Here is a 25,888-nt window from a genome sequence, read left to right on the forward strand (position 1 = left end):
CCGTCTTCCACACTGAGGCTTAGAGGAGGTAAGTGACTAGATAACAGAGTAGAAAATGAATCAGGAAGATGGCAGGGGGTAGCGGGATTTCACTAATTTTCCTACAGACATCACCTGGGAAAGTTTTCCAAATCATAGATGCCCCACTTCAGGCCAGACCCGCTGTGGCAGAGTGTCTGAGTCCCACACCAGGATGTACATGTGTCTAAGGCTGCACAGGTGAACAGCCTCGGCAGGGAGACCTGAGAGCAACTCTTTACTGTGCCACTTCAGTGCCCACCTCCCCTCACACCCATGCCCAGGCAAAGGCAGAGTTACTGGCACCACAGACACTGGAAGATTCGTGCCAATATTCCTAGAATTCCAGACTCTCCTTCAGGAAAAGAAAGGTGAGAGGAGTAGGGCTTGGGGTACAGAGAAGAGGAGGAACAAGTGCTGTGGGAAAGAGGGGCAACTTTGAGCCCAGGCTTGCCAAGGGAGTCAGTGTGTGGCCATTCACCCTTGACTGGGAAGTCAGGGGGATTGTGAGGTGAGCACTTGCAGGGTTGCTGATATAATATATAGACTCATCAAGACATAAACATTTTCCCAGAAATTACAGAAAAGAATGGCTGGCATTTATTCAAGCTGAGGTAACTTCTGGTTCTCCCCCAATTCGTCACCTTCTTGAGAGGGCACACAATGTGAACGGACCAGAGATATAAAATCATCTAAAACTCATCTTCTGGGGCCTCTGAGTGGCTCAGTTGGTTAAGCATCTGCCTTTGGCTCAGGTCATGATCCCAGGGTCCTAGGATCAGCCCTGTATTGGATTCCCTGCTCAGTGGGGAGTCTGCTTCTCCCTCTCCCTCCCCCTACTCATGCTCTCTCACTCTTTATCTCTCAAATAAATAAATAAAATCTTTAAAAAAAATAAAACTCATCTTCATTGTTTAACTTTTGCCACACATCCTTGGAAATGATATTCTGTGCCTTCAGAATAGTGTGAGGATCATATTAAAAGGGGAGAGGGAACTGATCTGTAGGTAGAGATTGTATCTCCAAATCCACATTTGATTTTCATTGTGTTTTTTTACTTCAGGGTGTGCGTGTGTGTGTGGTCTCTCTCGTTCATTTATGTGGGATTCTTTGTTTTTTAAGATTTTATTTATTTATTTGAGAGTTGGGGGAGAGAGAGTGAGAGAGCACACATGCTTGCACAAGCAGGGTGTGGTGGTAAGAGGGACAAGCAGACCCCTAGGCCCATGTGTCGGGAGATCATGACCGGAGCCAAAATCAATAGTCCAACAGAGCCACCCAGGTACCCCTGTTCTTTGGTGGGTTTTGCAACCAAAGACTTAATGATAAAGCATTCAATGATTTGTGAATCAACCTCAATCCCAAATAGCTGTTTATTGATCCTTCTTCTGCCATTACTGATTATATACCAATTCCCTAGTTATCTTAAGCCACATACAATTTTTATTTTCTTTTTCTTAGTTTCTTCCTATGTACTGTTCCCTTTGCCCTGCCCTATAAAGTGCCACTTTCTGTGTGGTGCTACCTGCACGCCATTTATGTGGAGGGATGGTGCTTTGTCCCCTACTGGTCTGCAGAAACAATCAGTTCTGTGATTCTCCTATATTGTTCTGGTCCCCACTTTTCTTCACCCTAGAGGCAATTGCTGGTGGTGAGCTAAGACCCCAAAATAGATTCAATAGCAGTGCTGCATGATCTTTTCATTATCTCAGGGTTGTCTTTTCAGATGCTCTGTTTCATTTCTATGTTGTTGAGAAGTTTGAAAGCTCCTAAGTCTAATGAGCATTAAAATCCTCAGGAGTAACTCTTCTCTTCCCATCAGCTATTTCTCGTGTGTGTGTGTGTGTGTGTGTGTGTGTGTGTGTTTTCAGAGTTCACTTCCCCTTTAATCTAGGGGCCTCATTAGTTGCTTTTATACTGGGATAAAGAGTTGGATTTTATAGAATGGAATTTCACACTCTGAAAACACTGACATTTCCTCTGTCATCATGACTGCATATGGCGGTTGCTGTTACTGACATTTGTCCAAAGATTTAGTATCAAAGATAAACTTATTTTTCTTAGGTGCACCAAGCTGGTCTTTTTTTTGTTCCATACATATTCATGTCAAATATTCAAGAGTCAAGAAGAATCTTGGCTAATCATATTAGTGCTTGCGGGAATAATTAGTAAAAGACAATACACGTGTGTTTGCATGTATGTGATATACAGAGCGAAAGAGAGAGACAGAGACAGAGAGACAGAGAGACAGAGAGGGAGGAAGAATGAAGGTCTAGGTTAGGGCAACTCTCAAAGTCTATTTCATTTATCCACTGAAGAAACAGTGCATTAGAATTTCAGCAATATATACAGAGCCTAATGTGAGACCTTTGGGAAGGATGCTTTAGAGGCACTAAAAGATTATCTCTGACATTGAAAATGCCTGGTCTGTTGTCCTTGCCTTTTAGACCCTCTGTCTTCAAAGGCGTCGCCTCTAGAAGGACTGACTGTAGTGATATGCTTATAGCTCCATTTGCAGACTTTCTTATAGGTTCATAAATGGAGACTAGAAGGAGGAGGGAAAGGAATAAAATTTAATAACTGAATAAAAATGTAAATAAAGATTTGCCTAAAATTACTTGTCCAAGAAATAATTCTCCCTCCCCCTTAAGCTAATACTTTGATAAGCTCAGTACAGTGATCCTGATTTGGAGCGTGACCTTTGAAAATGCTCTCCAGCTTGATTAAAGATGTATTAAATTTGTTTAAATAAACCTCGTTGTAATGGCACATCATTTGTAAGAAGCTATTAGGGGGCTGGAAACTGTGCTGCTGTATTTGCATGAAAATGTGCCCTGCTCGAATTGAGGATCTCTCCTGAATTAACTGCAAAGGGAAAGTGACACTTTCATAATTTTTTCTGACAAAAAAAAAAAAAAAAAAAAGAAGAAGAAGAAGAAGAAGAAAGAAAGAAAGGAGAAAAGGAAGTAAGGAAAGGAGGAAAGGAAGAATGACTTGATGCAAAGCTCTGCAAATGAAGGGAGAACTGGGTGGGAACAACAGAGCCAAGCTCAGTCTGATGGGCACCCTTGATGTTCTCAGGGTGTTCGGTTAAAGGCGATCAATAATATTTATCTGCCAATTACTTTGCTTCCAGAATGGCTTCATCTTTGAGTCTGTGTGTGTGAGCACACGGATTGCTTGAGAGTAACCAGATCCATAAGGATGTTCAAAAGAAAGCTTGTATTGTCCTATGTCTTGAAGTTCCACGACTGGAGCCCCCTCCCTGGCTTCAATTTTGGTGCGGTCTCTGCAAAGGTAATGCTCCCTGGGTTTGTGGAGAAGCTTAAGCACCCGAATGCCCCCACCCACCACTCCCAAATGAAGTATATAGTTGCCAGATGTACCGTAATTCCTGCCAATGGCTCCTAAATGAGCTGCCACTCATAAAAGAAGGGAAAAAAAAAAAAAAAGGTCTCTCCTTTAAATCAAATATTAAATTAAAACCTTTCCCACTGTCTTGTAGGAGTCCTGGTTCCAGGCCATCTGCCAATTTGCAGGAGCTCCAGCCTCTTCTGAGTTACCGTTTTCTGATCAAATCAGGTACAAGGATGCCCAGTTTTAACCTAGTTTCTTCCTCCTCAGGCCTTGTATTTCACTGGTGAAAATGTGCAGTTTTATCTGTTTACTGAAAACTGCCACCATCTCTCCAGCCTGTGGAGTCTTTCTAGGGGGGGTACAGGTGACCAGTTCTCTGTGCCACCCCGAGAGGCGGGGGTGCTGAGGGTCCGACCTGCAGCTCCTTGCTGCTCTCAGCCACTCTGCTCCAGCATTGTGCTGAGAGTTTTCACTATTCTCTTTGGAATCTTAAAATAGCCACATGATTAGATAATATTCCCATAATTATAAGTTGACAAACCGAGACTCAGTAACTGGCCTGAAATCACATAATTAGCAAGCAGTGAAGCTATGTTTTCAGCTTAAGTGTGTCTGACTCTAATGCCCATGCCATTTTATTATACTAACTTTGACTGGAATTTACCATCTGGAGATAAATTAAAGGACCCAGCTATGAGACATGACTGGGAATATTGATTAACAGTCCCAGGTTCTGAGACACATAGGAGTGTGTCCCCAACAAAATAAACCAGCCACGTAGTAGCAGAACAATTCTTTCCGGGCCAGCAATGCTTAGGGACGAAGAATTATTTGTTGCAAATCATTTAGAACCTTCTCTCTCTCTTTTTTTCTCTCTCCTCCTCTTTCTCCCTTCCTTCTCTCTCTCTCTCTCTCTCTCTCTAAGTCTTTTAAGCCTTGACATTTTCTGGCAAATAGTTTTAGCACATTTTCAACACTGAACCTTAATTTTGTTTTATTTTTCTAAAAGACCCTCATGCAATTTGAGATTAAATGTGATCAAAATGGGTTATCGTTTTGAACATGACCTGTGGCTTCTAAGTAAAAGTGCTTTTTTTCTGCTGTCCAAATTTGCATGAAGGCAATTCTAAAAAAAGTTTAGAACAATGGAAACATGCACAGAGTCAGTACATAGTCTTCTTAAGTAAGTATTTTGAAGAGGATGATGCAAAAATAGAAGGAAGGGAAGGTAATTCAGGAAGTGTTTACCAGAAGACCAGAAAATGCAGAAAATGCACAATTATTCTTTGATTGATTTGAGAGGAAGTCAAAGCATGTTTGAGGCTATTTCTTTTTAATTGTTTTCCTACCAATGTCCATATGAAGTTTTAAAATGAGAATGTTTGAATTAAAAATTCTTTAGAATATTGTGAATCCAACCCTTCTCATTCAAATAAATAAAAAAAATAGATAAATAATTAAGCAACTTTAAATTATGGAAAGGAGATTGATGATGGCAAGATGGTTAATGAATGGCAAGGTTAGCTAGAGTTTCCCAACCTATAGCTTCTCCTTGTTTTCTCTCTACTACATGACTCAGTCTCACCCAATATCAGATCTTAGATTTGATGTCTCCCAACCTCAGAATCTTCAGAGAAAAGTGGCACATTGACCTTGTAAATTCTTTTGTGCTCTTTTGCTTTCCACCCAAAATCTACTTCTAAATTTTCCCTTCCAATTTGTTACAGAAAAAAACACCCAATAGAGAATACACAGAAAAACTGGGAAGCACTGAATCTATTATTTCTCGATAGGATCCTAGTTAAGATTCTGTTACGGTTGATTCAAATGAGCTAGTTGTTCCTGTCCACAGTTTTCACCAACTTGAAGCTCTAAACCTGCATCTCCTACACCATTTAAAAAATATATATATATTCCATGCGTAGCATTTTACGGTAAGATAGTGAATGAAGGCACTCCCTCCTTACTTGTCTAAGTGGGCTACAAATCCCATCTGTGCTCCCTGGAGGTGGGTGGAGGCCCACGCAGGGGCTCCTGCTCTTGGCCTGGGATCTATGTATGTGTTTGTTTATTTGTCTTACTATAGACAAAGCAGAAGGGATCTCTCTCTCTCTCTCTCTCTCTGAAACTTTTGCACAGGGGCCCAGAATTTAAACGAATACTCCTGCCTTCTAGTGCTTTTTTCCTCCTCATTTCCTTTTAGTTTTTAATTTACCATTCCCAGCTGAGATCCTTGAGCAGATAGAAGCAACCCAGCTCCAGGCTAATTGGTTCATCATGCACTTTATGATAATTTTCATTCTGGATTTTGATTAGGTCAGTATGGGGACTGCTTTGGTCAAAGCTTGTAATGATCTGCCTATTAACTCTGAAATAGGGTCTTTGACTGTACTCATCTTATTAGATATCTCAGCTGCCTTTAACTCTGGTAACCATGAAATATTACTGAACTATCTTAATGTCTTATGCTGGACTCTGATATTTTCCATATCAGTTTTAGCCCTATTCAGTTCAATATCTTACTTTTATTGGAAGTTCTGAATGTTGCTGATGGGCAGATGACATACTGTTACCCCTTAAGACTGTTTTGTAGGATCAGCTTTTCACATGTATCTAGTGTGGTGAAGTGTGTCATTGCTCCTCTGAGTCAGCCAGACGTGGTGGCATTTGCCGCTCCACCACTTACTAACTTCTCTAACTAGTGACTAACTCACTTACTCTCTTTTTGCCTCTGTTTCTCCACTATGGTCCCAAAAACTGTTACTACGATACATCTATAAGGCATGCCACCGCGTTCAGCACGCAAGAAAGGTTCAATTAATGGTGCTACTGTTGCTTTAGGACTATCAAAGCAGATTTAAAACTTGAAATGTAGATTTAGACAGAATGTAACATAAGGGATATTCCGGACTAAACTAGAACAATTTGGCTTCAGTTTTCTTGATTTTTAGAGAGCGATATTTAGGGAAGTGGAAGTATTTACAGTTGATTCTATTCTCACTTTCACTTTATGTGTCTGACATTCTATTAGGTTTTTGGTTAATTCTATCCCGGCCTTGATTGGTATTGATTTCTATAAAACATCACAGAGGGGTGATACTTTGTTCATATTTTGTTGACTCCGATTCCTTTACAATTTGTTTGTTAGCAATTTTGAGTTCATTTTGGATTATAAATTTTGTAATCCATTGTCCAACCACTGCTTCCACTTCAAGTTTTTATTTTTCTTCTCTTTAATATTCAATTAGTTTAGCCATTTGGAAACTTGTTTATAAGCCTTGTGGTAACTCAATCAGTTACTTCTGATTTTGTTCCCCCTTTATAGCCTATGATTTAAATTTTAAACATCAATAAATTTTATTCTTGAAAGGCTAAGAACTGCTAACAGAAGTACTTTTACCCAACCAATGTGAAAATTTGAAATGCAGTTTTCTAAAACTGGCTGTTCTCAGGGAGAAAAAAAAATCTACTATCCTAAATTACCTGATAATCAGTAAGTTTAGAATAAAAGCCATTGTTTTCCACACACACACACACACACACACACATATATATATATATATATATTGTTTTCTATATATATATATTTTACCTCAACTCACCTTTCTAAAAAATATTAAAAAAAACTCACCTTTCTATAGTTCTCTATTACGTTGTATCTTTAATAAGTTAGCCTTTAATTATATGTGTGTATGTATATATATATGTATATATATTTCTGATGCTTCTGCATTGACTCTTCACCTACAAAAAAGGGATAAAGATTTTCATATTATTGACACAAGTAAAGATTCCATTGTTTTTAACATGTATTTATTATTTTTCAATGAAGAATAAATTAAATCTTCAGTCATATTTATTGAGATTTATCAACTATTTAATAAGCCACAGTTTTATAGTTGTTGGGTCATATTTATACAGAATTTAAGTGGAAAATAATCTGAAAGGGGTTGTCAATCTGCAACAGATTCTGAACCACAAGTTGTGAAATTGGATGTTCTTCTTTTCTTCCCAAAGCCATTTACTTGAGAAAATTTGCCCTTGACTAATTTCAGTAATTCAGAAGAACCTCAGTTCACAAATTAGATATCTTTTCTTTCCCCATACAGATAATTATACTTTTACTTTTCTGATTTGTGCAGAGTTACATTTCAGACTCTTTTTAAGGGGATTTTTCTAAGAATATATTTTTGATATATTATTTAGAAATCACTCACTTACAAGAGAGTTTTAATTTTCTGACTGTAAAAGACAAGAAGCATATGTGAAATAGTGTGGAGGTGCTGCTGTCTGGTGGCTCAACCCTTGGTAGCTTGCTCAACACTTTGGTGGCTGCAGTTTGAGGAAGGCATTATGGAGCTATCCTAGAATCAGCACCTCACATTGGGGTAAGTTCTTACGGGTGGGATCAACATATTCAGGAATGTTTTACTTTGTGTAGTAGGCTTAGAAATGAGGCACTTTATTGGGCTGCTTAACTAACTTTGTCTAACTAATATATATATCAGACTCCAGATTTATTCATATACTACGTGGACTGGTTCCCTTTCTGGGGGTAGAGCACTCCTGTTTACTTCCAGGAACAGCTCTTTTATCAGAATAATCCAGTTATTCTTGAGCATGGAAAAAGGAGCATCAGGAGGGCAGGAGTCTGATCACCTCCCTGGGAAGATGTGTCGCAGATACAAGAACATTCTTTTTTGTGTGGGACTGAATAAAAATGACCCAGCCAAAACTTAGTTCTTGTATTTTTATCTCTCTTTACATGTTCTTTAAATTAAAAATTAGATCTTGCTGACCACATCAATTTTTCCAAGATTAATAAACCTAATCTATCATTTTTTTTTCCTTAAGATTTATTTATCCATTCGAGAGAGAAAAGAGAGACTGTGGAGGGGGAGGGACAGAGGGAATCTTTCAAGCAGACTTCATGCTCAGTGCAGAGCCTAACAAGGGGCTTGATCCCACAACACACAAGACTGTGTGTTGAAACCATGAGTCAGATGCTCAACCGCTAAACTACCCCGACACCCCTTCTTTATTAATTTAGGATCACCCCATTACTGTAACCTAGCACTAATTGTAAAAATCTCAATTTCAGACATTCAAAAAGATTTTAAAGTTATTCTTAGAATTAATAAAATATGGCTAGTAGTGTTGGTTAGCGTCTTCCCCCATTTGGGCTGCTATAGCAGGGTACCATCATCTCAGTGGCTAATAAACAACATATACTTCTTTCTCACACTTCTGGAGGCTAAGAAGCACAAGATCAGGCTACAATAGATTCAATGTTTGATGACAGTCCATTTTGTGGTCCACAGACAGCTTCTGACTATGTCTGCACATGGTGGAAAGGAAGAAGGAGAAGCTTTCTGGGGTCTTTTTAATAAAGACACTAAGGGCTTATATCCCATTCAGAGGGCTTCACTCTCCTGACCTAATCACATCCCAAAGGCTCCACCTCTAAATGCCATCACAGTAGAGATTAGGTTTTAAGATATAATTTTGGGGAAATATAAATATTAGTCTATAGCAATTAGATAACAATAACTTTTTCATTGCAGATCCTTGCATAGACATGGATGCTTGCTTTATTACTTTTAATGTGGGAGAACAACTTGCCATTTAGATGTCTTTGATAAATATCTAAACTCAATCATTATATATTGACTTAAACAGGTTTCTCTACTTGCCTGTAATGAGGTCTGCAATGTTCTTTCATTATTGCCTTTCATATTTTTCTTGGTAGAAGCAAGATAAAATATAATTTAAACCATTCTTCCTATTTCAACATTGTGTCAGTGATGTAGTTCTCTGATAATCCATATCAGAGAACTAGAGGAATAGTCATATAGGATCCAGAGTTTGATTTTTGGTTTTACCATGAACTATGTTAATTTTTTTGCTTTCTGGGATGCCTGGTGGCTCAGTGGTTGAACGCCTGCCTTTGGCCCAGGGCGTGATCCTTGAGTCCCAGGATCGAGTCCCACATGGAGCCTGCTTCTCCCTCTGCCTATGTCTCTGCCTCTGTGTGTGTGTGTGTCTTATGAATAAATAAATAAAATCTTCAAAAAAATTACTTGCTTTCTTTTTCAGTACAGATCACAGTAGTACCAGTACATGTTGTTGCATAAGTAGAGTCATATATGGTGGCTGGTACAATACCTGACACATAGCGGGTGATCTGTAACTGGTGTATATCTTTTCCAGATCCACTCAACCCCCACCTCACCTTCTCTTCTGCATTCTCCTTTGCAAATGTGATTTGAAGACAACACAAGGCAGGGTAAATAGATCTGTATTAAAGATTGCTATTACAATCTGGGGCATAAGAGTTTCCATCCTAGTTCTGATTTTTATTGACTCATGGACCTAATTGAAATCTCCCCCTCTTTCTCCTCTGTAACAAATGTTTGTTGTCTCCCATTTGTCAGTGTGGCTTGTGTTCCTCTCTCCGTGTTCCTCTTTTTCCTCCTGCCCATTAGCCCTTCTGTTGTCTAAACAAACAATTAAATGACAAAATGTCATATCAATCAACCCCATTTCTCTATTTTCATTCACAGTTAAGCTCAATACCAGCAGTTTCTTGTATTCCTTCCAGTTCTTCCATGTCCTTTCATTCCTCAGTCAACCATAGTATGACTTCCATATATATCTCTCCACTACAGGTGGCATCATCAAAGACATTGACAAAGGATTCCTTTCTTTATCTTCCTGGACTTTTTAATTGCATCACTCACTGCTGTTATGAAAACACTCTCTCGTGGTGTTAACAGTTCTTTCTCTCCTAAAATAGTTTTATGACTCCTTTTGTTCTTTGTTTAATTTTAATGGCTCCTAATATTCCATCTGCAGGTCTTTCCTTTCTACCCTTTACACTGTCTTTAGGCAATCTATTCCCAGAGTTGCCTTGTATACCTTCAATGTAAACCTATCAACTGATCTCAGGAATATGCACATCTCCCATCTCCCATCCCCTCCTGCTAGTCTTAGGGATACTTCATGGTCCAGGTTTTGAAAGCTGACCTCATCACTTTCCCTTCAAACTCACCACTCCTTTATTTCCTGAGACTTTACTATTACTGAAAACAGCAATCTGAATATTTTGGAGTACTTTCCCCACAATCTTAAAAACCATCCACATTGATTATAGTACATGAGATCTACTGAATAGTTCTTGAATCTGTCCCCTCACCTCCCTCTTGTCAGTTTTGCTCTTTCTCTCATAATTGCTCATCAGTCTGTAACCAATGCAATCAGTGGGCCATAATTGCTTACCTCCCCTGTAGTCCTGTTCCCTTTTCCCAACAGCCGTCGTTTGTTTTTATTTAAGGATTTACCACTTCTACCATGGTCAACACTGCCAGTCTAGTGTTCCAACTGGGTTTTGGGGGTGAAGCAGGAAATTTGGTTCTCAGCCAATGGACACACTCTACCAGGCAAATCTAATAAGAGAAATGTCTGAACTCTTATAGAAACAACCGGAAAAGAGTTTTCCTTTTCCTACTGGATTTAGGTCTAAGAGAATGAGGATTGAAATATAGCAGCCACTATGCCCCTGAGACACTAAGAATAAGACCAACATAGAGAAGGAAAGACTAAAAGAAGAAATTATTTCTTGATAAATTAAATTTGTCAGTTAAAAGGACCAATACACCTACTTTTTTAATAGGGAATTTTGGATTATCTATTATGAATTATTATTAGTAGTAGCAGCACTGGTACCTAAAATATACTTAATTGAAATATTTCTTAATGACTTCTGCTCTTGTCAGCCCACATCTACAATGACAAAGCCTAAGGCAACAATGTGTATGAAGGCCCATAAACAGTATGTCTAAATATTTAAAAGATTTAAGTCAAGTTAAAAAGCTATTAGGTCATCTTTGTTGAATATGCATTCATCAGGACAAAACTGAAGACAGTGTAAAGTTCTATTGTTTTTTAATGACTGAAAATAAATAAAATATCAAAGATAGAATTTAATTATTGAGTGTCTGTTTTGTGATATACTGGTAAAGTTTATATGGTTAGTGAAAGAAAAAAATATGAATTAATAAAGTCTCCATTCAATGTAATTTACTTTTTCTTAATTTCAGTAAATTAGTTATTATCATCATAATTTTTACATAATTTTAATTCTAATGGTAATGTTGATGTAAAAGATTAAGGATAAAATGCCATCACATTCACCATGCACTAAATTTGTCTGTCATATAAATTTCTTAAAAAGGAAATGCAGGGGCACCTAGGTGGCTCAGTCAGTTAAGCGTCTGCCTTGGGCTCAGTTTCCGCTTGATAGTTTTCTTCTTCTAGGAAAGAGAATGTTCTCTTTTCCTATAAGTGGAAAGTCAAGACTTGTACGTGAAATCTAAATTCAGGACTTGTATTCCTAACCACCGTGTTCCACTCTCTAACATGGCCCAGTTGTCCATTCTGCTATTATGCATGTACTGCTTCACTTTCCAAGAACATGTAGTAATTCTGATCAGCTAAGGAGAAATGTTTAAACATAATTATATGGCAACACCTATTGAACTCTATCTTAAATGCTTACTGAAGTGAATTATTTTGTCTCTTTCCATGATATAGCATATTTATCCTTAAGTAGATTGCTCACCTCTTCAAGGGCAGAAATTATGCCTTACACATCTTGATGTATCTTTTATTGCTAAAAACAATGCCTGTGGCATGTAATAGCTATAATCCTAATAAATCCATTTTTATTTGAAATTCTACCTATATTTAAGAGATGCTTTGTGTATAATGACTCATAGTGTTATTTGCTTTCCCTCTCCAGTCAATTTGGTGAAATTTCCAACTAGAACACCATGTCTCTGTAATTTATCATAGGGCCATTCCTCTTCTCCACTGGGGACACCTTCTCCTTGTTCTACATCTGTGTGTGCTTGGGGTGGACACCTGGTGGAAGGTCTGTTCACACGCATGCAGATGGGTGCTGGGAGCAAACCGCCCCCTCGTGAAAACTGGCTTGCTACTGAGAGAAATACCTTATGTCCTCTAATCCAAAGCCATCCTGCATGTTTTCCTTACCAGGATTTAAAGAACATACTCTGTTCCCATCCAAATGTGAAAAGTTTAATTTCAAAATAAAATGTGTCACAATAGCAAAGAAACAAAAGGGGAAAGATTCCTTATGTCATCACCAGTTGACATGTCTTACTTTTACAGGTTCTGTATGTAATACAAACTCTTAAAAAATACTCTGAATAAAAAGATTAACACAATTTTTATTCTTGTGAATCTGAAGCATTTAAGAAGAATGTCAAAGAAATATTTCCCTCACACTGTCCAGTCTAGACATGATAGTTTAAGAATGTATCTTTCGCTCTCACACATGTGCAAATTCTCTTTCCTTCTGCCATGAAAATGTTCTTACTCTAAACCAACACTGAGGATACACAACCAGTCATTATGAACCTAAGGACTTTATACACTTTTGTTGCAATTATCTTTATCTGCTAGAGGGCATCAATTAATTCATGAAAAAGCGGGCAAACAAACAAAACTGTGTGCCAGCTATGAACCAGGCATTTTGTCCAGTGGTTATACAAACAAGCATCAGATGAACTCCTTACCATCCAGCAGAATTGATAGTCCTTGTTAAAATGCAAATGTTATCTACATAAGTTAACACATCAAACCACTTAACCACAAATGGTTTGTCAAATTACTAGTCAGTCACCCAGAGGACACTGACCTGATGGAATAGAACTTGATGTAGGTAAATGTGTGTGAGAAATAACAGGGATCAAGCCATCTGCATGTAGGATGATGCCTACATGAAATTTTCAGACCATTTGGTAGATCATGTGGGTTTGTCAAAGAGGTTAGGTAAACAGAAAAGTAAGTTCAGAAATTTTAAAGACACAGTTGTTTCAATGTTCATGCAGATAACCAAACACTTAAAGGTTTACTATTTTCCTCCACTGAGGTAGATCTAATCAGGAAGACTTTTTTTTTTTTTTAAACAAAAAGCAAAATTTTCCCACCGCTTTCACAACATAAGCAAAGCAAAACAAAATGGAAAACAATACTTGTGTGGCCGATTAGGGTAGAGGGAAGGCTGCCTGTGGCTCAAGACATCTGCCCTAGGGATATCAACAGTCCCACACAGCTTCCCTAAGGGATGGGCCCAAACTTCCATATACCTTCATTCCAATTGTGGGTTCTGAGTATCTTTAGGCACATTCATTAAGAAGCTTTTAATTTTTTATTTATTTATTTATGATAGTCAGAGAGAGAGAGAGAGAGAGAGAGGCAGAGACAGAGGCAGAGGCAGAGGCAGAGGCAGAGGGAGAAGCAGGCTCCATGCACCGGGAGCCCGATGTGGGATTCGATCCCGGGTCTCCAGGATCACGCCCTGGGCCAAAGGCAGGAGCTGAACCGCTGCGCCACCCAGGGATCCCCATTAAGAAGCTTTTAATAGAAGTTGGAATATTCCTTATGGAGTAACTCAATATTATTCCATTATGACTATCTACAATTCTATTTCTTATCAGAAAAAAAAAATAATGGTGACAATGATTAGCACTTATGAGTTCAGCAAAGTCATCTACTTTGAAAATAAAGAGCTTGCCTCTTCCAGAATCTCTGAATTCACTTTATTTTGAAAAAAAATTTAGAATATGATTTATTTATTTTTAGTTTTGCTTTACATTCTAAGCAACAAGTATTCAAATGAATACATTGAATAATATTTAGAAAAAGAAAATCCTTTTTCCTGATTTTAGGATAAAAAAGAATCATCCATGTAAGTTTTATTTTATTAGATCACTTACGGACATTGTACATATCCTTTTACATATACAAATATATTTTTTCTCAGTTCAAGTTGAATAGAAACAAGAAAATATATATTATATAAATAACAAGACATCACTTCACAGCTTTATAATATAGGAAAGGGAAAATAGGTAACCTTTGAGAAGAAATAACATGCTATTTTCTATTCCAGAAATTGTTATTTTGATGGGAAAAAAATGCTGATCATTGGGAAGCAGAGGTGTTTAGATTTAGAAATCATATTATATGAGGGCACCTGGGTGGCTCCATGGTTGAGTATCTGCCTTGGCTTAGGGGGTGATCCTGGTCTGGGGATCGAGTCCAACACCAGGCTCCCCGCATGGAGCCAGCCCGCTTCTCTCTCTGCCTATGTGTTTGCTTTTCTCTCTTTATCTCTCATGTATAAATAAATAAAATCTTTGAAACATTAATAACAATTAATATGCAGAAGTGAATGTGACTTTTCTTCTTTTGCATTTTTCTTGACTTCCCATGTTTGAGCATAGGACTTTTACTACTACAGATTATTTTGATTAGAAGATGAGTGAATAATGTGTAGTAGAATAATAAGGTGATCAAGCCTCTCCAGCTTCCCCTAGCAGTGAGCTACTGTGTTCAGGGGACCTGGAATATGCCATCTTCCTGCTCCGTGTGATTAGCAGGCAGTAACAGATCCTTTAAATATAAATTCAGTGCATATTTAGGGACAAGGCACACTAACTGAGAATACTGCCAGTGGTCTATTCTAATGAGCTGCTAACTAAATTGGAAAATATCAGTGGATTGTCCATCCTTTACTTTGAAACCTTTAAATAACTTGGAGAAAGAGAAGTGGAAGTGGGACTCCAGAGAGAGTTGAGCAATATGACAGTGGTGAGTTTTACCTCCTGTCTCAGCAAAGCTTTTCCTGTCATTTCAGTTAGCATTTCTTCTCATACACTTGATGCTTGTTCTGGTGAGAACAGTGTTGTTATCCAAGTGTGCCTCCCCTCCATCATTTTTCATGCCTTTGTTCAGGAATTTAGTTTCCAGCTTTTTCCCTTGTTTTTAATTTTGTCTTAAATTTGTTCCCAAAAGTTATAGTATTGACTTTATTGATTTTATGATAGGATGCCTTGAGATAGTTATGAGGTTGTAATTATAAAGCTATTGTTTACAAACATAAGTGATCATTTTTAAGGATAATACAGGCTCCGTTTGCTGCATTTCAAATGCCTGTTATTTTTTTCAACTCTTGTTACCATAAAGAGCTGAGTCTACTTTAAATAATGAATGACTGTCACTTAATTCCTATGAATTATCCTGAATGTTGAAGTCTATCTTTATTTTAAAAGTTAAAATCATATGAATAAAATAGTTACATGCAAATTGTCTCTCATATTCTAAGGAGAGCTAAGGCTTTTGCTAAATTTTGCATCAATGTCATAAGTTGATGCATTATTCTTTTCTCAAATTGATAATAGCTGGAGAAAAAAAAATCTGAAAAGAGGTGATCTCCAACCAAAAACCTCAGGAATTTTCTGACATATGAGTTTGTTATTTGGTTATAAATTGAGATTAAGACAAGGAGAGATAAGAATGTCATTGACTTAATATTTTTTGAATATTTTAAAATACATAAGAAAGTCATTGACTCAATATTTTTTAGATCATATGCACATCATGAAAGTAAACCCTAGATGTAAGGGTGGCTAGGAGAAGAGTAATTGATAAATAGAGCAAACAGTAGTGCCTCTTAATGCAATAAGGAATATACCTCCCTTGAAGCAGAAGGAAATGGATCTTTCTCTCCACCAGCCTCCTCTCATCCATGTTAATTCTTGAAATGAGATTGTAGTCAGTTTGGTTCAGATGGGATGGTGTCTTAGTTGGCTCAGGCTATGATAAAATACCATAGACTAAGTGGTTTAAATAGTAGAAATTTATTTCTCACAGTTTTGAAAGCTGGGAAGCCCAATATCAAAGTTCCAGCAAGGTCGGTTTCATTTTGAGGTCTCTTATTCTGGTTTGGGGACAGCCACCATCTTCCTGTGTGCTAACTTGGCCTCTTCTTTGTGGGCACATGGGGAAGAGAGCAAGCTCTTTGGTGTCTTTCTGTATTAGGGCACTAATCCCCTCATATAGCCCTAATCTTAAGGCCCTAACTTTCAATGCCATGACCTTGGAGGTTAGAGCTTCAATATATGAATTTGATGGAGACATAAGCAGTCTATTATAGACAGTGAGATATTTTTAAAAAAATAAAAAAGTTTTAAATCTCAAATCTTATAGGAGCCAAGCAGGGCTGTGTCTTAAGATGATGCTTGTGATGTTTAGTAAATTCTTCTCTATGTAATGAAGAGAACACTGGCTTGAGCATCTGTGAAAATTGAGTTTAAATTCTGCTTGTGTAATTTCTTAATTGTGTGTGATTTTGAATTTTTAGTGTCTCTAAGACTAAACATTCATGCACAATAATTTTGACCTATTTGTTGTATTGCAAAGTATAACAGAAGCAATGTACATGAATATGCTTAAAAATAGTAAATACTCAATAAAATACTTCTAAAATACTTTTTAATGAACCTGATCCTATGTATTATTACACAAATAAATGTGCCACACAATTAAGAGACCATTAAAAAAATAACTGCAATTGACCACAGTTACATAGTCAATACAAGGAAGGCCATATCCCATCTTATGATCTTTCCATCATTCCATCGAATTCTAAAGCCACTACATTAATATATGACCAAAAACTTGGCCCAGAAAAAGTCCATAAAGGTATTATTATACATTTAAGTCACATGTTAAGTAGTTTTACAACCAGCAAGAAGGAGCTTTTCCAAAGAAAATTGTTTGCAAATATGACCTGTCGGATTATGGCATGATTATCTCAAGGAAACCATTTTTCTTCAGTTTGGAAGTATTTTTGTTTTTGTTTTTTTGTTGGTTGCTCATTTTAAGTTCATGACTCTCAGATTCTTGGTATGTAGCTCTCCCTCTGGTGCAAATTTTCCTTACTATTCAATGGAGAGTTAGAAAAACATATTAAAATACCAGGATACAGAACATGGCCTCATTTTCAGCAAACCTATCATATGAGCAAACATGAATCTATGTGTTCATGTCTAGACTTTGGCTCGATATAAAGATAACTGCTCCAACTCATAATATGTTTCACCACGTTTATCTTGCCTCATTAAACTTAATTCCCAGAAGAAACCTGCATGAGCGGCTATTGATGAGTCATTTCCAGTCACTCCATTGACTAGAGTAACCAAGATAAGATTTTGGAAATGAGTACAACCTAGAAGGAAGGTGGGTTGTAAAAATAGCTTTGGTCAAGCTTGAGTCATTTTACTTGTATGTATGAACTTAACAAATACAACTTAAGAAATAGTGAACGCCTTCAACTTTAAATGAACTTTCAGTGTCCAAGTATACAGTGCCATTTTCTGTCTTCTATTTCTTTGTTTACTGTACTTTTCTTCCTTCCTTCCTTCCTTCCTTCCTTCCTTCCTTCCTTCCTTCCTTCCTTCCTTCCTTTTTTTTCTTTTTTAAAGAATGAAATATCCTTTGTTCTTCCTTGTGTCCCCAGGACCTGAAACTGAGAGTCACAAGTTGGTCAGTCATGTGCCCCGGGGCCTCTATGCCACTGGAACGGAGCCCACTGCACCGTACTCTTCTATATTGCTTTTACTAACTAGTTTCTTCAGTAGAACAAAGCTGAAGACTCTAGATAAACTGATACAATTGGGGATGACAGACCTGTGCATGTGGGTTGTTGGATAAACAGAGAAATAGGTATGTCAACTCTTATCTGAATTGTGAATGCAATCATCACCTAGCTGAGAATCTCTGGAGAAATAAACTAATTAGCCAACAGACAGAAGAGGTTCCAGGTTTTCACAAAAGGTATAGTGACACATAGGCAATATAACCTGTTCCATGATTTTTACATCATGTCATAATGATATCACAAGACACAGGAAAAGCTGTTCAAATGATCAGATCCATCATCTTATACTGCAGGTTCCCAAAGAAGTAAATAGCTGCTTATCAATTTGGATTAGTGTAAGTGCTGCCAGACAATTACAAAGAGCAACAATAGTATATTCTGATGGTCCTTAGTGATAAATTCAATGGGACAGAGAGATAAACCAAAATTAAATATGACACGGAAAATTCTGGGTTAAGCCCTTGGGCAGCGGTCTACCTTATGCTTTACTTAAATAAGACTTAGTAGATCGGGTGGTATCAACAGGTTTATTGACCAAATTCATGTCAAATGATTCTAGAAAATCACAAAATACAAACAAGAAGTCCAGGTGATCATTCTGTGTCTCTACTGTGGTAATAATATTACTAACAAGTGTATTAGAAGCTAACATTACTCATTTGTGTCATATTTTTTGACTTTCTCTTATTGAGGGGGGTTTTGAAATGAATACATTCTTCACACAAACATACGCACGATGCACCAGTGATTGTGTAGTTGAACTAATGTTTTCAGAGATGATGAACACAAATAACAAGTGAAAATTTGAGGGCCACAACACTACAATTCCGAAGGACACTCTTTACATTGTTTTCTCTATTATAAAAATGAAATACACTAATACTACATTCTATCTAAAAAAATAAAAGGAACAACTTACAGGTCTACATTATTGCAATATGTGCTGTCTGTTGTGCAAGCATTCCTCACTGGAGATTTTTAAATCAGATTGATCCCATACTTACCTTTACGACGACTTATTTAAAGCAAGTCTCCCTCGAGGTCATACTGTCTTTAGAGGGGGAATGGAGTAAATGAAAATTGTTGATGCAAAGAAAAACAAAATATATTCTATAAGCCATCTTATTAGCTATCTTATTTAAATATTTAATCTCTCTTACCTCAGGAAAAGGAAGTCTGTTTTTATTTAATTCTATTGTTTAAATAACTGACCACTACACTTTCAGTTAAATATTATATTCTTATACTCTTCTCTTTTTCTTTTCTTCTTTCTTGTTAAGAGTCATAGCAACCTGGGTTCTGTGATGAGACTGTCACCTCTGAGCCATGCTGAGTAAGAGGAGACTTTCAGAATACGGACACGAAGGTACAATGGGCCATCTGCACGCTTTCACCAGTGCTAGTGCAAAGACTCTTTGGCAGGAGAAAGTCAAGGAAAGAGAGAGAGAGAGAAAAAAAAAAAAAACTTAGAAACTACAGATGTTTAACCTTTCAAATTTTTGTCATAGGCGACTCCGAAGCAGATCTATGAAACCACCATATTCCCCATGACCCTGGAGTGAGCCAGGATAAAGTTGGGCTCAATATTTCTTGTTATCATTCCAATAATACTATCTTGGGAAGAGAATATTTCCAAGAAAGTATGTTCAATTCTGGAAATGCTAATGGGTTGGCAACTTTCCCCCAAGTCTTTCTAGCTGCAGGGAACAAACGAGGGCAGAGTGCAGCCAGTTACTGGGAGTACTTGCATTTCCTAAGTCCTCCAAATTGCTTACCTACTAATCCCCAGTGCTTTGCTTTCCTGCGAAACAGGTCCCATTCCTGGGAATTTGAAATTGCTTTAATGGATAAAGTGGTGCCGGGGACATGTTATTACCTGTATGTGTGCATGAAACTCACATACATGCTTGCCCCAAATCAAACATTTATTTTCCAACCAGAAAAGAGGAAGTAGATTCAGATTCAAGTTTCTTTAGGGACGAGATCATGCTGAGAGGCAAATGAATGGCCACTGTGGGGAATTTATTTCTCCTGCTGAAAAAGCAAAGGCTAATAATAATTGAGGTTGATTTGCAAAATGCACAGCTTTACAATAATCATATGATACCTAGTAATTTTGAAATTGAGGTAAAAAAAAAAAGGAAGCACTTCAGAAGCCGGAATTATGAAAATCAAGAAGTTGCTTAAAATATTTGAGAGTGTGCTTAGAGAATCAAATGCCATATGCTTTATTTGCTTCTGAAGAGAAATCGTCTTTTCTGTTGGAACAAATTGCACACAGGTGTTTGATACAGAGTTTATAAGCTATCAAGAGGAGCAGAATGTTTCGGGCTGGGGTAGGAGGTGTTAATTTGGGAAAGGTGGTATGAGGGGTGGATGGAGAGAACAGAACAAGTAGGAAAAAAAAAAGAAGTATCTTAGCCATATTTGCAAACTGGGTGGGGTTGTTAGAATTGGAATTTACCACCTGAGGGCAAACCCACATTAATTTATGCAGTCAAATTAGGATTCTGCTTTTCAACTACTTTGCTTATGAGTCGCTGGTGTAAGAGAAACAAGAAACATAATAAAATTAACGTACATAGTGGTTCTGTATCTATTTCTGCCAATTATGTGGGAACTATACATAAAACTGGCTTAAATTTCCTTTCCACTCACAGGTCTCAATGGAATTAAGGATGACCCATTTTACTGATGAGAAAACTGAGACCAAATTTTAGTTGACTGCAGTATGCGTAGATTGGGTGTGTAACACGCATTGCTTCTCATACTGACAGATCCAGATACACAGGTCATTGATGCCTGATATGTGAGGCATCAATGTGATAATCTCTCTGGGGAAATATAAAACACGGTTTTTGAAATGGAATCTATAATGAAATATCACCAATGCAAATTGACCTAGGCTCATAAAATAGGGTAGAAAGTTTGACATTTCAGAGTCATGTCCAGGATATCCAAAACAAAAACAAAAACAAAAACAAAAACAAAAACAAAAACAAAACAAAAACAAAAAAGCAAAACCAAAACCAAACCAAAAACAGAAGCTGTTAACTAGAGAGTCAGGCCCACTTCACCAATTTTAAGACGCTACATTGAGTTTTCTTACTAATGTATAGACTGTCATGCTTTAGTTTATGTGACACTAAAACATTGGATGGAAGGTGGAAATTTAGCTGTCTTCAATAATCTACCTTCCCTAAATAGGCTGTTAAAAGTCATCAGAGTGACCCTTTGGAGAGAGAATCCATTAATTGGTCTGTATGAAATAGTCTGGATCTCCCTTTAATCTCCCTTTAGCCTGTCTTTCCAGTAAGTATGAATTCAAAAACAAGTATTCATAACAAAACCTTGTAAAAACTCCAAAAGCATATTTTTAAAAACACAATCAAAGCATTTGAATATTATTGTCAAGGAATTATCTACAACAAACAGAAGATTAACCATTGTAATCCCCACAATTACTTTATTCATGGTAAATTTCCTTAATTCTAAAATAAATTTGTTTATTATCTCTGAATATAGAATGTTTAAAATCATTTCTCCCTGATTAAATGCTAAGTTATTGAGTTAATTTTCATTGTGTTTTATTTTTGGAAAGTAAGTACAGAAACTCAGGTTTTGTGTTTTATTAGAGATAATTTTAAAATTTAAGCAACAAACGATCAAGCGTTAGAAAGTTCTGTGAGTTCCTTTCTGAAATTAACCAATTGCAAATGGAATGTTGAAATTCTAAGACAGACAACACTTTTGCTAGTGAATAACTTATACCAAAGTCAATGTCATAGAAACTCAATGTGAAAATATCTCTTTCTTCTCAATGTATTAAATAATAAACTCACTGGTAGTTTTTGAAGGGAAGTCCTCATGTTTGGTTTGAATAATCTGAAAATTCTGTTTGGTAAACTTGATTTGATTTACATTCTGTCCATTTTTGACAGGAAATTATAATTGCAGCAATCAGAAAAAAATAGAAAGCATTAAGAGATATAATATGCAATTTTGGACCTAGGTTGCTAATGATATTTAAATCTTGGAAAACCCAAAACTAGAATATTTTTTTGTTGTTGTTCTGATTGTAGCTACTTGAAAATATGTGTGGAGGTAGAGCAAGGGGGTTGAACTGTAGTGATTTGTTACTGGTAAATTCCCAAACTGGATGACTCACTAGCATATAACCAGCCCAATCTGTACCAATTTTACAAACATAAGGGCTGCTGATAATTACAGCATATATAGCTTAATAATGAAAAGATAGTTTTAAATGATAATTTTATTTTCCCCATTTAATTTTTTAACTTTATTTTCTTCAAAAGTTTTATTTACTCCAGTGTAAATGAGTAGAATTTCTTTATGATTTGCAGATTTATGACTTTATTTACAAGAGTTCAATACATAGTTAAAAACATATAGGGAAAAATTACTTAATCCGGACAGTTTGGCAATGTTGCATAGTGACAAAATCATTTAAAAGATGTGAAAATATTTTTTTTTTATTCCTTATAACAGATCTTCTATTTCAGAATAACTGACCTAAGGTCATATGGATACTACCTTGTTCATCTTATTTTTTTTATTTTTTTACTAAGGATTAGTTCTGAAAGGGACTAGAGATAGGGCGGGGAACTGGGGAAGATTTTCTCTTTTCAAAATAATTCTCTCAGGTAACCAATAATAGACAAACTTTTTCATAAGTATTGGATTGCTAATTTTCATTCTAATTATTACTAATGAAAGTCTTAAATATGCAACTTTGAGATACCCAATAACTCCTTTCAGTTTTAATGTGTTCCTTGTGTATTTTAATTTTATTGCTGAGTGGGATTATCTCTTGTCTTTTCATTGCCTTATTAGTTCTTTTGTAGGAAAATAATTTATTTTTTATTTTTTTAAAGATTTTATTGATTTATTCATGAGAGACACACAGAGAGAGACAGAGACATAGGCAGAGAGTGAGGCAGGATTCCTGTGGGAAGCCCGATGTGGGACTTAATCTCTGGGCCTGAGATCTACCCTTTAGGAAAATAATTTAGTGATCTTCAAAGCTAAAGAGTTTGACAGTCTAGTTCAAGTTGATCAGATCTTATTTGCTACTTAAAACTGAGTTCCAAACCTAAGGTATACTATTATAGATGTATTTCACAGAGGCAAATATTTGATGAGAAAAATTTAAAAATCTAAAAACACAGCATGAGAAATCAATTTTGGAGTTTTCTTCAACAGCTGTGTTCTAGCAAAAATAAATATGGATACCTAATTAAAAATTATAATATTATAACACATTCAATAATTGTATTAATCTTGGTGGACTCTTTCCTCTAGTTATCTCCAGTGAGGTTCATGAAATACTCATTGTACATATCCCCTACAATCTGGAATGAATTAGTTGTTTTTTATTTTCTTTTTATTGGTTAAAATAATTTGAAAATTAGGGATGATTAATGTCCTTATTTTCTCCCTCTACCTTTACTGGCAATTATATTCTGGCAACAGATTAACTATAGAAAAAAAAAAGTTCACATGGAGACTACATACTGAAAAAGTTGTAAGTGGAGTGTTAGCTATGATAGTTACTTTAAAAAATATAAAACCTATAACGTTCTATTTGAGATCATATATTGACTATATATGATCTCAAATATATATGACTATAACTTTTAGTCAATATCCAGGTAATATTCTCAGAGAGTAACTGATAAATAAGATAATTCTAACTGAAGACATTCATTATTCAAAAGGCATTTCAAACTGGTAGTAGACCAGAAGATAGAAGCCAGACCAAAATGGGACCACAGTTGGCTGACTCAATACTCTGAGATGTGATGGTGTTGGCATAATGACATCACTACTCTCTTGGGACCAATCATTTGTAATGCAGGTGGCAGAATGAGACTGAGAGACTGATCTCATCAGAAAATAGCTGATCCAGACAAAATGACTTTTTCAGTGTCTACAACTGCATTTCTGTCCATCCACGTCACTGGAGTAGAGGATATATGCAAGTGGCATTACAAACTTAACATAGTTTAAGGGGTTATAGGTAATCTAGAACCAAATCTCCTGGTTGACAATGAAAGCTCTACTCAGGTATTAATTAAGACTTTAAGTACTATTTGGACCAAAGTCTTGTGTAAAAGCCTAGTAGTCAATAAATAGGGATTACCACTATCTTTATTTTTTTTTTTTTTAGCTTCTATTCAATAGAAAAGTTCCTGTCCATCCTTCCTTCCTTCCATCCTTCCATCCTTCCTTCTTTCCTTGCTTCTTTCTTTCCTTCTTCATTCCTATGGACTACGTACTACAAAATTTAGTGATATAAACTGATAAGATATGGAAAGAGTTGTGTAAATTCAATGATTTCTCATCAATGTGACTTCTTTTGGGTAGATATATTACAATTATAAAGATATAGACATAAAATTTAATTTAAAAATTCTTTATTTTTTGATACTTTTTCTTCATGTACATCCAAAAATAAAAACATGAAAGTTGAAAATTTGTCTTTTAGACCCTGCCTGTCTGAGCTTTTGGTTCAGAGCAGTTTAGATGGTGTCAGATTAAAATACATGCCATAATAGTCATTAAAGTTCCAAAGCTAATGCAAACCTGATTCAAGCATCCCCAACTGACAATGTTTTATGACTTCTAGATATCTGATTCCTTGATGTCTCTTCATTTGCATTTGTTCTAAATGCATCAAGACAGAAAACCTTGAATTCTAAAATGAAGAATAAATTTATAACTGATTAATACTAATTGTTGTTTGTTTAGTAATTATCCTTAAGTTTTCAAGGAAATGTTGCTATTATTCACACACCCTGACAACACAGATGGACGAGTCTTTGCTGCAACAACATCCATGTTCAGATGAACTTTATTTTATAAAGTAGAGAGCTAAGTGTTTTATGGAAAGGGTAATAATCTGTTTACTGAAAGATGTAGATTTTCTTTAGGAAATTGGTTTGTTCTGAGTTGGGTAAGTTATCAAAGGCAGAGAAAAGTTGACAATCTATTTGCAGCCATCATTTAAAATTCATACCATTTCCTTCTCACTCATTACAAAAAACACCACTCTGTGCAAGGTTCTACAAGCAAAAGTTCTTCCATTTGGATGGCCTTAAGAGAGCCTTGCAATGACAGATGGTTTGGTTAATTACAAAATTAAACTTTATGCTATTGAGACATAATTTCAGTGAATAATATTTTCCAGACAGAGTTTAATAAGCAGTTTGTGGTTGAGTAGCCTTTTGCCCAAAAAAGGGAACCAGGTCTCTGTGACTACCTTCTACATTCAGAGAGCATGAGGGTAGAGGATGTTAACTTGACTACCCTAGGAACTGAGTTCCAGTAACCTTATCAGAGCCTAACAGAGTGACCCCACCCTAGATGTTGTGAAAGAAGGACTGTTGAAACAGCACCTGGCATTTCACCCTGAACTCCTATAACACTTGCTGATTCACTGACCACAGTCAGGGGAAAGTACACTGGATGTTCAGCTGGCCTTCCTGGGTGAGTCCTTCTGGTAAACATGGACTCATCTGAGAAATCACAGGTTTTTAACATTCACATACAGGAACTTTGATTTTTTTTCTGAAATGTGGTAAAGCGGATCAATTTTTTACATGTTGAAATCTACAAAGATTAAGATTAGAAATCTAAATCTTTGTAAAATCAATATCCTTTAAAATCATGCATACATTTATTGTTGTTTATGTATTGCTTACTGAAAAGCAGTTGGGAATATTAGTATCTGGTATGATCAGAAGTTTGATTTTGGGTGAACAGATATTCTCCAGGTAATTTGGGGGAAAAAATGTTGACTTTACTTGACTAACTTGAATGGGTTAAAGAGAAGAGATTTCATACTGAGGACACCAGCCTTGATATTCTAGTTTTAAGAACTAGTATCTGATCTGAGTAGAACCAAACAAGATTTATTTTGATCTGTAAGAAATTAGAAAATTGACAATATATGCAATGGTC

General features: G+C 36.4%; 1 long non-coding RNA gene across 1 annotated transcript; it reads left to right on the forward strand.

The window, feature by feature from the left end:
* Window positions 1–3,156: 3,156 nt before the first annotated feature.
* LOC112649300 (uncharacterized) lies at window positions 3,157–24,655 on the forward strand. The gene is made up of 6 exons (XR_003129535.3): window positions 3,157–3,315; window positions 3,524–3,600; window positions 7,627–7,763; window positions 17,765–17,970; window positions 19,186–19,271; window positions 20,566–24,655. It is a non-coding gene; the product is annotated as an uncharacterized LOC112649300 (long non-coding RNA).
* The last annotated feature ends 1,233 nt before the right edge of the window (window positions 24,656–25,888 follow it).

The sequence above is a fragment of the Canis lupus genome, chromosome 19 (genome assembly GCF_003254725.2).
Source record: "Canis lupus dingo isolate Sandy chromosome 19, ASM325472v2, whole genome shotgun sequence".
NCBI classification, from domain to species: Eukaryota; Metazoa; Chordata; class Mammalia; order Carnivora; family Canidae; genus Canis; species Canis lupus.